This window comes from Sinocyclocheilus anshuiensis, unplaced genomic scaffold, assembly GCF_001515605.1.
Source record: "Sinocyclocheilus anshuiensis isolate Anshui unplaced genomic scaffold, SAMN03320099.WGS_v1.1 scaffold540, whole genome shotgun sequence".
NCBI lineage: Eukaryota > Metazoa > Chordata > Actinopteri > Cypriniformes > Cyprinidae > Sinocyclocheilus > Sinocyclocheilus anshuiensis.
The window spans coordinates 6,033-19,780 of NW_015555733.1; positions in this window are offsets into that span (position 1 = coordinate 6,033).

Sequence of the window (13,748 nt, forward strand, 5' to 3'; positions counted from 1 at the left end):
CTGCTTGAGCGTTCAGCTGCCAGCACTGCGAGCCAGGTGACATCATGTGTTCAGAAGAGGAGTGCTATTACGAGGGAGAGAGAGAGAGAGAGAGAGAGGGAGAGAGAGAGAGAGAGAAGGAGTGAGGATATATTTCTTCACAGTGGGATGACAGCATACAGTCAGAACTCATGCAGCTCACATACACGTGCCATCATCACACACACACACACACACACACACACACATACACACACACTCACACTCACTGTGTGTTTGTGTGTGAGTGAGTGTGTGAGAGAGAGTGAGTGATAAAGAAGGTCAAGGGAAAGTGACTTACTATGCAATGGACATAAAGTGCTTTTGTGCATACCTTCAGCATTTACATTCAATGTGTGAATTTGCATTAGAATGCTTAAAAAACTCAGATAACACTTTCTTTGTGGTGCATTGCTTTTATAAACCAGCAGTAACAGCAATGTAAAATAAACAGTTGTAACTGTAATGCGTATAATTCTCAACCTATTTGACTTCAGTGCCCCACCATGCCAAATATGATATTTCTAATATTTTTTGCTGTAATGACAAAGCTGCTCATTTTAAATCTTAATTTACAGTAACTTGAATTGGTAACATATTACAATAATTATAAATCATTAAAATAATTAAATGACATAAATCCAATTACTGAATAATCTTCTCTTTTTATTACCAATGAGTCTACGTAACACTACAAATCGACGTACAGGGGTTTTCTTATAAAATATTTTTACTCACAAATAACAATTTATATCCAAATATTTAGAGTTTGACAAAATTTATACAAACCTATTTTTATTAATTATAATAAATTCTATGATTCTAAGATTTTATAAATTTGTATGACTTTTCCAGGACTTTTAAAGCCTCTCATATATCCAAGTTGAACCCTGATTCCTTAAATAAAAATGGCAGTTGTTAAGGGAATGAATTAAAATAAGATATAGGATGCATAAAATGCCATCTATGAAATTAGTCTCAGCAAGATAATGGAATTGGTCATTTTATTGCAAACATGTTTAATAATCTACTGACAAAGACTAGTTAAGCATATCAGCCCCTGCTGGAAAGATATATTTTGTATTATTTTAAACTTTTAACTATCAACAGTATGCTTAAAACTATTTTAAACAGCACACTTGTTAATTAACCTGCATGCAAATGTATAGCCTCCTTTAATTTTAATAGCATGACATTTATACAATGCACATATAAAACGTGCACTTTTAAAACTGTTGAAATGGCCTGCAAGGTCTTGAATATGAAATGAACCCTTTGTCCTTTAATCCTGAAGTCCAAGCTACCCTGAGATCCTTCAAATGTTCATCCTGAAGTGTTTGTCATCACCGATGGTTCTGGGTCTACAGGAAAGACGAGTCTTTCTCCTAACAAGCCCTGCAGTCAGTTTCTGTCATTGAGCTGCTCCAAATGAGCATGAATTGCCTCTGGCACCTGATTAAAGAAGCGGTAGACAGGTATGTCAGAAATTAAACAGGTTAACACAGGACACGGTTAATGCATGCACATTAAACTCCAGCTATCAGATCTGATGGCTTTGCACATCTGTTTTCTTCTGAAGTGATTACAGTGCAGTTTGAGTCGTGCGTATATACAGTATACGGGTGAGGTGTGTTTCTCTGGAGCTCGGAGAAACTGTGCTGCATTAGTGCTTTCCTCATGCACATCGCATCAATTAACAGACAAACGGCACCTTTGAAATGATTTCGTTCTTGTTCATGAAGCATTTTGCATGCTTCAATAGTGCATCATTGCACTGTCACTCTTTTTGACATCATTCTTTAGAATACCTCTTTTTTAACTTTTAAATTTTTTGTTATTTATTTAAAATGATCATAAACTATCTAAATGCTTAGATTTTACATTTTTAAATTCTTAAACATTTTTGTATTTTAAGCATATTTTAATGTAGTTTTTAATCTGTTACTTACATAATTATGTTAAATACTTAAAAAAAAATAATTATTTAAAATGATGTGAATGATTTTGTATTTTTAAACTTTTTTCTCTATTTTTAAGCGTATTTTTAACTACTTTTTTTTTACAGTTAAATACTTCTTGTTCAACTTTTTTATTATTTATTTAAAATGATCCAAATGATTAACATATTTGTGTTTATGAGTATTTTTTCTATTTTAAGTGCATTTATAATTTGGCTTTTATTGTCAAAATACTTTTCTATTTTTTAATAAATAGTAATAAATAATACTTCATGTGTTCTTCATGTTCTTGTTTTGTATGCTTCAACAGTGCACATTATTTCCAATCTTTTTTTCTTCCCTAATCTTGAATAGAAATAACTCACTCCAACTCTGAGACTCAAAACACGTCACATTACAGAAGTCAAATGTGTTGTGGACGCCGTTTCTTTAGTCCAGACATGCAGTATTTCACAGCAGGACGTGTGAATGAGCGCATCTGACCGCACATACGGTCACAAACGCTCAGAGAGAGAGAGTCTGTCAGATTCAGATTCACTAGTTTGATATCATTCTTTTGAATACCTCTTTTTTAACTTTTTAATTTTTTGTTATTTATTTAAAATGATCATAAACTATCTAAATGCTTAGATTTTACATTTTTAAATTCTTAAACATTTTTGTATTTTAAGCATATTTTAATGTAGTTTTTAATCTGTTACTTACATAATTATGTTAAATACTTAAAAAAAAATAATTATTTAAAATGATGTGAATGATTTTGTATTTTTAAACTTTTTTCTCTATTTTTAAGCGTATTTTTAACTACTTTTTTTTTACAGTTAAATACTTCTTGTTCAACTTTTTTATTATTTATTTAAAATGATCCAAATGATTAACATATTTGTGTTTATGAGTATTTTTTCTATTTTAAGTGCATTTATAATTTGGCTTTTATTGTCAAAATACTTTTCTATTTTTTAATAAATAGTAATAAATAATACTTCATGTGTTCTTCATGTTCTTGTTTTGTATGCTTCAACAGTGCACATTATTTCCAATCTTTTTTTCTTCCCTAATCTTGAATAGAAATAACTCACTCCAACTCTGAGACTCAAAACACGTCACATTACAGAAGTCAAATGTGTTGTGGACGCCGTTTCTTTAGTCCAGACATGCAGTATTTCACAGCAGGACGTGTGAATGAGCGCATCTGACCGCACATACGGTCACAAACGCTCAGAGAGAGAGAGTCTGTCAGATTCAGATTCACTAGGTTAACCATGCAGCGCTCTGGGCACATTTCTGAACATGTTTACAGCGTGTCTCGGCCTGACGCTCATTCCTCCACATGCACACACAGATCTCGAACACTTTCTCAAGGACTGCACACGCTTATTGCATAAGGAAGAAACTTGCAGGAAAGACAAATCATGAGAAACGGTTTCTAGTGATACTGAATGTCAACTATAAAACTGCATAATTTAGTATTATTGCATTCTTTGACTATACACATGCAGATTTGAGGGAATAGTTCACCTAAAAATTAGCATTTGCTGAATATTGACTCACCCTCAGGCCATCCAAGATCAGGATGAGTTTGTTTCTTCATCAGATTTGTAGAAATGCAGCATTCTGATCTTGGATGGCCAGAGGGTGAACTATACTTTAGTAACATTTGCTGATTAACACACGCACATCGACTTGCTCGTCGCTCTAATAATTTTCCCAGAACGCCAAATGAGGCTGTCATTCACACACACTTGCACATGCAAACAAGTTCTTCTTTTTTTCTCTCCGTGTCGCCTCCAGCGAGGGTGGAGAGGATCAGTACGAAGCCTAACAGATGCACTTTCCTTTCAAATTCACAAACGCACAGACGTGCTGCGACTCTGCTGATTTTAGTGCAGGTACAGTGAATTTTTTTAAACCTGTTGTGAACATGTCTGGGTCATATTTCACCTCAAAGCCAAAAGAAAACAATTCTATTTTGCAGCAAGAAAATTGATTGTTTTTGCAATGTGACACCATTTTCAAGACAAGTAACAACCCAAATCTCATTACTGCAATGCAATAAATAAATGCATAAAATATTTGTTGCAATACCTATAACTTCAGCTAATGCAAATTATTGTATTACAGTAACAGTAATCTATTGAGAATCATTATGAAGCATAATGAGATTTATAAAAGTCATATTTCACTCATTTCATATTTCACAGGGATTAAAATGTCAAAATGCAAAAAGTGTGTTTTTGTTCTTCATGCAAAGTCCTTGTTTCTTCTGATCTTGAGATCAAATATATGATGCAACCTGTTTCTGTGAGTTTCAGCTATCTTTGTGTAGCTGTTGGGCAAGAGACTCAGTGTAACACGATCATATAAACTTACAGCTGGAATCATCTCAAACGTTTTATGACTAACAAATTGCCCTACAAGAAGGAGAAGTTTTTAATCAGTGATACTTATACAAATCCCTTGCATTGTGCTGAGTAATCTGAGTCTCAACAGCATTATAATGACTCAAGACACAAGTGTGTCTTCATGTCATTTACATCAGACTGTATAGAGGCTTAAACACTCACTATAAAAACCTATAAACCTATACTTAATACAGCAGAGAGGAGGAGTCTTTCCTCAACACATTATGTAATGATATTGTTTTCCATGTCACAACCAAAGATGTGTTTAATAGCTGAAGGAAGCTGCTTTTTTTTTGTTGAGGCTGTTAAAACTAAAACAACAACAAAAAATAAATAAATAAATAAATAAAAATGTTTAAAAAAAACAAAAATTTAAATGACAAAACACAACAAAATTACTAAAACTTTATCCAAAATTGTAGTCAAAACGGAAAATATAAAAATAAAATCTACTTAAAAATGTTTAAAAAAAACAAAAATTAAAATGACAAAACACAACAAAATTACTAAAACTTTATCCAAAATTGTAGTCAAAACGGAAAATATAAAAATAAAATCTACTGTACAGTACTTCAAAAATACACTGTAAAAAAAAAAAAAAAATCATGCATGGCAGCTGTAGTTGCAAGAATAATTTTGTAAAAAATACACATCATACTGTAAATTATAATTTGCATTTGCCCTTTTTTACCTCTAAAAACTGTACATTTAACAGTATTTACGGTAAAAATTACATGAAATATCCGGTTAGATCTCTTACAGTTTTTCCCTGTGTGTAGTACGGGAACTTACTGTTAACCTATTTTTTTCATAGCATTTTTACAATGTTTTACGGTTAAAGATAACACTTTTTTATATAGTGCAGTACATCAAAACTAACAAAAAATTACTAATAAATAAAACTGGTGACACATCACTCATCATAGGCAGCAGACGGAAAAATATATGTGCAATCTGTCACAATTAAAATAAACTGTCAATGATAAAACATCAGTAAAACGAAATGTCTACCGAAAGATACTTCTGAATGTATGCGAGTGGAGAAACAGGCTTTTTGCTATCATAAGCATGTAATTCCAGCATCTACCAGCAGAGCTTAACTTTCCCTGTGTGTAGTACGGGAACTTACTGTTAACCTATTAACAGTTTTTGTTTTCATAGCATTTTTACAATGTTTTACGGTTAAAGATAACACTTTTTTATATAGTGCAGTACATTAAAACTAACAAAAAATTACTAATAAATAAAACTGGTGACACATCACTCATCATAGGCAGCAGACGGAAAAATATATGTGCAATCTGTCACAATTAAAATAAACTGTCAATGATAAAACATCAGTAAAACGAAATGTCTACCGAAAGATACTTCTGAATGTATGCGAGTGGAGAAACAGGCTTTTTGCTATCATAAGCATGTAATTCCAGCATCTACCAGCAGAGCTTAACTAAGGCCGTCTCCGAGAACACGAACTAGCCAGAGCATCTGATCACCATGCACAAAAAATAACATGTGTATTCATATTTGCACGTGTTCAGATCTCTTAAATCTGTCTGGATTGGTGTATATGTGCAGTTTTAGAGGACAATGACTGATCTAATATGCAAATAAACCCAATGGAAACTGGCTTGTGCAGCAGCTTCACACCAAACAAATGAGCAGCATGGAAATAACCACTGTCACTTACTGGAAAACAAATGAGATGAGCAATATAGACGAGACAAAGCAACTTTAATTAGTGTTGTTTGCTAATTGCCAATTACCACTACTTGCTCAAACCGAGATAGAGGCTTTGTTCAGATCAGTACGAAATTTTGCCATGCAACATTATAATCATGCCATTCATTTCATTATTGTGTTGAGGCTCGGCACAAACACCGGGATGGATCGTAGACAGGAAGTGGCATCCATACGAACATGCAGACAGGAAGTGACATGTTTCTGTGCAAGCACACATAATAACACACAAGAAATGTCTGTCTGGGGAAATCCTCTTGAAGTAGCTTCATTGTGTGACTGGAGGAAACTCAGGATGCAGTTGTGCTTTTTTCAGCAGGAAGTGAGTCAGAAAGACCCTCCTGATAAGAAACGCTCTCCATTATTCTGAGAGCGAGAGAGAGAGAGACTCAATGTGTTTGTGTTTTGTTCCCAAAAGCCTAGACTGATCATGTTACGTTTCACCTGATACTCTGGTTGAACTCGCCTCTCTCTGACACTCCATTGTCCATCATTCCCAAGATTCAAGCGGCATAGTGTGGCAAAAGCAATGCATTGTCAAATTGGGTGTTTCTTCCACTTTGGACACTTTCAGACATGTGGACTAATGAAATCTCGCTTAAAGCGCAGTAGAATATTTTGAAGGATGTCCTTCTCCACTTCATTTATTTGTGGTGGAAAGTACATTTTAATTTGATAAGTGATCTGTAACTATAATAAACTGATTGTAAACCATCAGTTTCAGACTGAAATTTCAATCATAACATGATAAATATTAGTCAGAAAGTACTGGAAGTCTGGAACCAAAAACATCTTTAACAGCTTGCATTTTGAATGTAATTATAGATAAAACGAAAAAATAAAAATGTTTTTCACTCGAGTCTCTTAATTCATCTGAGGTCATAAATGTGCATGCACGGTTATTAGCAACAAGCATGTTGTTTTAAACATTGTTATGCATATTTGAAAGTTAAAAGAAGTTGCTAATAATTGGAAGTGATCAGTAACTATTGATAAACCATCAATTTCCGGTGGAAATATATATTCTATAACCTATCGGAACCAAAAACAGCAGTGTTTTTAGTATTTTTAGTATTTATATATGTTTTTAGTATATACAAGAGATTTATTAAATGCATGCGACTTTAATTTGAATGACTTGCTTTAATATTCAATATTTAACCAGTTGTAAAAAGATTGCATTGTACTTTTGGACTATTTTTAATTATTTATTACAGATGAAACTCTAAAAAAAGCAAACAAACATTCGGTATATATTCATCTGAGGTGATAAATCTGCATGCATGATCATTCTCAACAACTATGTTGTTTAAAACTGTTTAATGAATTTTTGAAATGTTAAAAGTACACTGTAAAAAAAATTCCGTAAAATTTACGGTAAAAAACCGGCAGCTGTGGTTGCCGGAATTTTACCGTAAAAAATACGGTAGCAACGTTTTAGGTTTTACGGTTCTTTTACCGTTAAATTCACGGTCATTTTTTACAGTGTAGTTAAATAATTAGAAATATATCTTTCCAACAGGAGCTGATTTAATTGCTTTAACTAGACCTTATCTAGATTATTAATTGGATAAGTGATCTATAACTAATTATCAGTTTGTATACTTCAATTTCAGCTGGAAATATATAATTTATATATAACCTGATAAATATTAATATTGTAACCAAAAACAGACTTTAATAATGACTTGCTTAAATATTCAAAGTTGCCAAAGTTACAACCTGATGTGAAAAGTCTGCATTGCACTTTTTTTTTTTTTTATCATTTTGAGTTTTATTACAGACGAAACTCTTACAAAAGCATTAATTGATTATGTTTTTATTGCAGCTCACTTAAAAGGAGCTGCAAATGCATTTCTGAAAGTACAAACATTCTGTTTTATGAATTCATCTGAGCTCATAAATCTGCATGCATGATAATAGCAACTGTTTAAAAAAAAAAAGTTTTATGCATATTGTTGAAAAGCTAAAAACAGGTGCTTAACTAAAAGTATATGTTTCCAATTGTTTTCAGCATTCAAGAGATGTGCATCAGTCCTTAACTTTAATGGTTTGCTTAAATATTCAAAGGCACCAAAATGCATGTTGGGAAAAGTTTGCATTGCACTTTAATTTTTAAATTGAATTACACTCTTAAGTTTAAAGTTTATTTTAGCACTTTTTATTGCAGCTCACTTAAAAGGAGCTGCAAATGCATTTCTGAAAGTACAAACATTGTATATGGTTTATGAATTCATCTGAGCTCATAAATCTGCATGCATGATAATAGCAACTGTTTAAAAAAAAAAGTTTTATGCATATTGTTGAAAAGCTAAAAACAGGTGCTTAACTAAAAGTATATGTTTCCAATTGTTTTCAGTATTCAAGAGATGTGCATCAGTCCTTAACTTTAATGGTTTGCTTAAATATTCAAAGGTGCCTAAGTACATGTTGGGAAAAGTTTGCATTGCACTTTTTTATTTAATTTAATTACACTCTTAGTTTAAAGTTTAAGTACTTTTTATTGCAGTTCTCTTAAAAGGAGCTGCAAATGCATTTATGACAGCACAAACATTCTGTATATAGTTTATGATTTTTTTTCTTAGCTCATAAATCTGCATGCACTATAATAGCAACTGTTTTTGTTTTGTTTTTTGCATATTGTTGAAAAGTTAAAAACAGGTGCTTGACTAAAAGTATATTTTTGCAACAGTGTTTTCAGTATTCAAGAGATTTATTAAGTGCATCAGTCTTTAACTTTAACAGTTTGCTGAAATATTCAGTGGTGCCAAGTACATGTTGGGAAAAGTTTGCATTGCACTTTAATTTTTTTATTTAATTACACCCATAAGTTTAAAGTTTATTTAAACACTTTTTATTGCAGTTCACTTAAAGGGAGCTGCAAATGCATTTATGAAAGAGCAAACATCCTGTATATGGTTTATGAATTTATCTGAGCTCATAAATCCGCCTGCATGATAATTAGCAACAAGTATGTCGTTAAAATAGTCCAGTGCATGTCACAGTGCAGAATGTGTTGAGTAACGCCTCTGGGCACGCGGGGGAGGGAGTGTTCAGTGGGTGTGACTTCAGATCCTAAACTGCGGCTCTTCCGCGCGGAGGGTCTGGACTGCTGGATTGATCTGAGCTCAGGTTTGCGTTTAAACTCCGCCGTTTTAACTCCGCAGTCATGAGCATGTACGGCTCGCAGCGCGGCTTACACGTGATGGGACGCCGCACCGGATCGCGCAGCGAGCTCAACCCATACGCGCGCAGCGAGGTTGTGGCGCAGCGGGGGAATAATGCGTTCACTCAGGAGTATGTGGAGGCATACAGCCACGGCTTCTCCAGAGGCTCGATGAGCGCCGGCCAAGGGTGAATAAACACCTGTTACTTGCGAGTTTACTTTCTTTCTTTTTTTCTTTTTTGGTAACACTTTGTTTATAGCGTCCATGTAACCTAGGCTACACTGTAAAAAATGACCTTGAATTTAACGGTAAAAGACTGTAAAAATGCTACAGTAAAAACCTGTTAAATAGTTAAAAATGTATTCCCCTACTATATACGGTGAAAAACTGTATTGGACATTACATGTATTGGACATTAATTTTACGGTAGTATACCGTTTTGGAAGTGAAAAAGACCATATGATTTACAGTGAATAACCGTAAATGGACATTCCCAGAATCCCCTGCGTTTATTTAACTGTAAATTTAAGTTAAAACCGTAAAACCTAAAACCGTATTTTGTACAGGATTTTGTACAGTAAAATTCCGGCAACCACAGCTGCCGGTTTTTTACCGTATTTTTTTTTTACAGTGTACATAATAATTAGTTAAATTAAATGTTTGCGTTAAAATGCACTAGTATGCAAATATAAGATGGACACTAATGTAAAGTGTTTTTTTTTCTATGATTTTTGTTTGCAAAAGTTTCAGCAAGTTATACAAAAGCGTTAAAATACAAAACAAACATAATACAAACATGTTGCATATTTATATTGTTTAAAATAATAAAAAAATAGTTTAATAATTAAAAAAAAGCACTAAATGTAACATGGACACTAATGTAAGTATTTTTTATTGTCTGTTTTTGTTTTCAAAAGTTTCAGCACATTTTATGCAGAAAAGTTAAAGCTTCAAATATAAAATAAAAGTAATACAAAATGCTATATCATTTTAACAATTTTTTTAAATACTAATTTAATAATTTACAAATAAATAAGAATTAATATGCAAATATAACATGGACACTAATGTAATATTTTTTTTTCTATGATTTGTTTTTGTTTGCAAAAGTATCAGCCTGTTTATACAAAAAAAATTAAAAGTTCATGTTTATTAAAACATTTATAGAATTTCAAATAATTAAAAATATTAATTTAATAATTAAAAAATGAAAAAGTAGTTTGCAAATGTAACATGGACACTAATGTAAAAAAAATGGACACTAATGTTTGCAAAAGTTTCAGCAAATTTTATACAGAAAATCTAAAAGCTTAAAAATGCAAAAATAAATGTAATATACATAACGTGAAACAATTACATAATTTAAAATAACAACAAAAATTTAATTATGCAAACAAAAGTTAAAAGTATTTAACAGAATTTTAAAATAAAAAGCGCTAGTATGCAAATGTAACATTGACACTTTTTTCTATGATTTGTTTTTGTTTGCAAAAGTTAAAGCAAAATATTAATTGAATTATTTAAAACAAATGAAGAATTGAACAGACTTGCATATGTAAAAAACGAAATAAAGACATGAAGTGCTTAGTACAATCAAGGTGAAACTGTATCATAATACAAAAGAGGTTCAAAGGTTTATAACAGGCACATCAAAGGCTCTCATATCTCTCTGTGGAGTCTTTTGTCAGACAGGCTGTGGTCAGGATGAGGTGTAGTTGTGTAAATGTAGGCCTCTGCTGGTCGTTCGGTAACACAATCCCTGCTGATACTGTGCAGATCCTTTGTTTCCGTTTCTGCACGAGTTTACATTGCACTTTCAGACGTGCAGAGCGTCCTGTAGATCTGCATGCTCAATATTTACAGGATCCTGTGGGAAAAGGCGCTGCCTGCTGTATCCAAGCGCTCCGCACAAGTTCATGAGTTATTTTGGCAGCTACTGGTCATAAACATGAATAACGACTCTGTTGTGCTTTCATATGCATATTCTCCATTCAAATCAGGCACATCTGTTCATCTGAGTTTAAAAAAGGCTGCTTTTTATTTGTTTTCTTGCCTAATGCTAATTTGTAGAACTTTTCACCAGAACATTTAATTCCGTTTCAACTTTGTATCACTTGTTTGCTCAGAATGCCTAGTCAAGATATTATTGTAAAAGAATGCACCAAATAAGATGTATATAAATGCAATTGATATAAATAAAAAAAGAAATAACAAAAGTAAAATAATAGTAATCTTTTTAAACGTATTAAAAATAATAACTAAATGAATGATAAATAATAAAAAAATAGTAATTAAAATAATTCATGCACCAAATACATTTTATTTTATGCATTTTATGTTAATGCTTAAAAGTATGCATTTTATGTATTTTATATTTTAAAGGCATTTTCAATGGGAGCTGATATGCTTGAGTGATTTACACAACATTCAACTCTTTATATAGTCTTCTTTACATAGATTATTATTTAGATAAGTGATCAATAACCAACTATATAAGTTTGTAAACCATCAGTTTCAGCTGGAAATATATTGCCTGTAATATACTACAATATGACAAAGATTAGTCAGGAACCAAAAACAGCCGTTTTCAAGAGATTTATTGTGCTGTTTTTTTGCTCGGGAGATCTGCCCCGGCTGGTTGGGCGTCTTTGCGTCGGGTTCGACTGAGAGATTTCGCAGAGGCAGAGGAATGCAGCGCTGTAAATCACACAAGCTGTTCATGAATCCGTCAATGTTCAGATGAGCTTCTGATAACATTCATAACACATAATGGAGAGCCGTCAGTGAAATACTGTAGTGTCAGCAGTGAATACCCCTTTAATGCATGTCTGTAATGCTTGTAGATGCTGAAAGTTGCATGTAAATAAGTAGCGAAGAAGGTGGCAGGATTGATATAATTGTTTTTTTCCCCATCAGCCCCAGCATGATGCCGGTGCAGCAGCAGATATCGTTTCTACAGGCTCAGTGTCAGGATTACCTGGACAAAGCAGCGTTAATACTGAAGTCTGTGAGTATGAGGAACAAACACACCAGTTTGATTTAGTCTCATGTCAAGAGATGACAGGATCATAAATGTGCTGTGGAGTTTCCCATGAGTCTGTTTGCTGCGTTCACACACACACACACACACACTTTTGTCCCTGACTGAGTGACTTTAGAGAAAATGAAAGTGTGTGTTAAAATAATAGTTTATTTTAGTACCTTACTTTCACATATTAAACTGGTCAATTTTATTTGCATAATTTCATTTTTTATTATACTCACAGCAGTGAAAAAAAAAACACAAAACAAACGTTTTCTGAAAGATTTTTTTTTTTTGGGCTGCCATGTATGTAAAAAATTCTAAATAAATCTTATAAAATATCAAAAAGATAATAATAATGAAAATGATTTACTTTACATACAATTATCCTTATTTTCCCACCGTCATATGAGCAAAAAAAGCATCATAAATAGCCCTGTGCATTATATTTAATTTGTTTTAGATTTACTTATTAGAATGATTTATTTATATATCATTTTACATGTATTCATTTAGCAGACACTTTTTCAAAATCTTGCTGTGGTCACTTTCTCTTTCATTACTGCAAAAAACAAATCTTACTTAGTATTTTTGTCTTATTTTGTTTTTGTCTTTTCCATTACAAATATCTAAAGACTCTTAAATTGTGATAGATTTACTTGAGAAGCAAAATTACATAGATATTAAGTCTTGTTTTCTGACAAACAAGATATCAAAATGAAGCGAGTTTATGCTTAAAACAAGAAAAAATATCAGTCCATGGCAGATTTATTTTCTTGTTTTAAGCATAAACTCGCTTAAGTCATTTTGCATCTCCAGTAAATGTATCTTGATTTATGAATGTTTCGATATTTTTACTGGAAAACAAGACAAAAAACGGAGCAAGAATTTTTTGTGGTGATTGTATGTAAAAGAGCAGTGTGAACATTTTTCAGAATATCTTCTTTTGCGTTCCACTGAAGAAGAAAGAAAGTCATATGCAACGTGAAGGACAATAAACACTGTTCAAACACCATCTGTTTCATTTTGTGTGCAAGAATCGAATCTGTGAAATCTAGGTGATCAGTTTGTCACATTTAATCTAGAAATCCACATATTTTCCTGTGCATTTTCTGCTAAATTCATCGGTGTTGTCGGTACTGAGACTGCTGTACTATTATTTGAGGTTTCATGCAACAGATTTGTTATTGAAGTAGCATTGATTTCAGACTACAAACATGTCGTTCAGATGGTCACTTCATGTTAAAGTGTGCCCTTCATGGCCAGAATAAGCTGAGAAGTGGACTAGACATTATTGTTAATTAGGACTAAACTGAATTGACGCTAGAGGACTGAACACAGAGTGTTGTTCCCGGCGTGTGTGTGTTTGTTTGTGTGTGTTTGTGTGTTTGTGTGTGTGTGTGTGTGTGTGTGTGTTTGTGTTTGTGTGTGTGTGTGTTTGTGT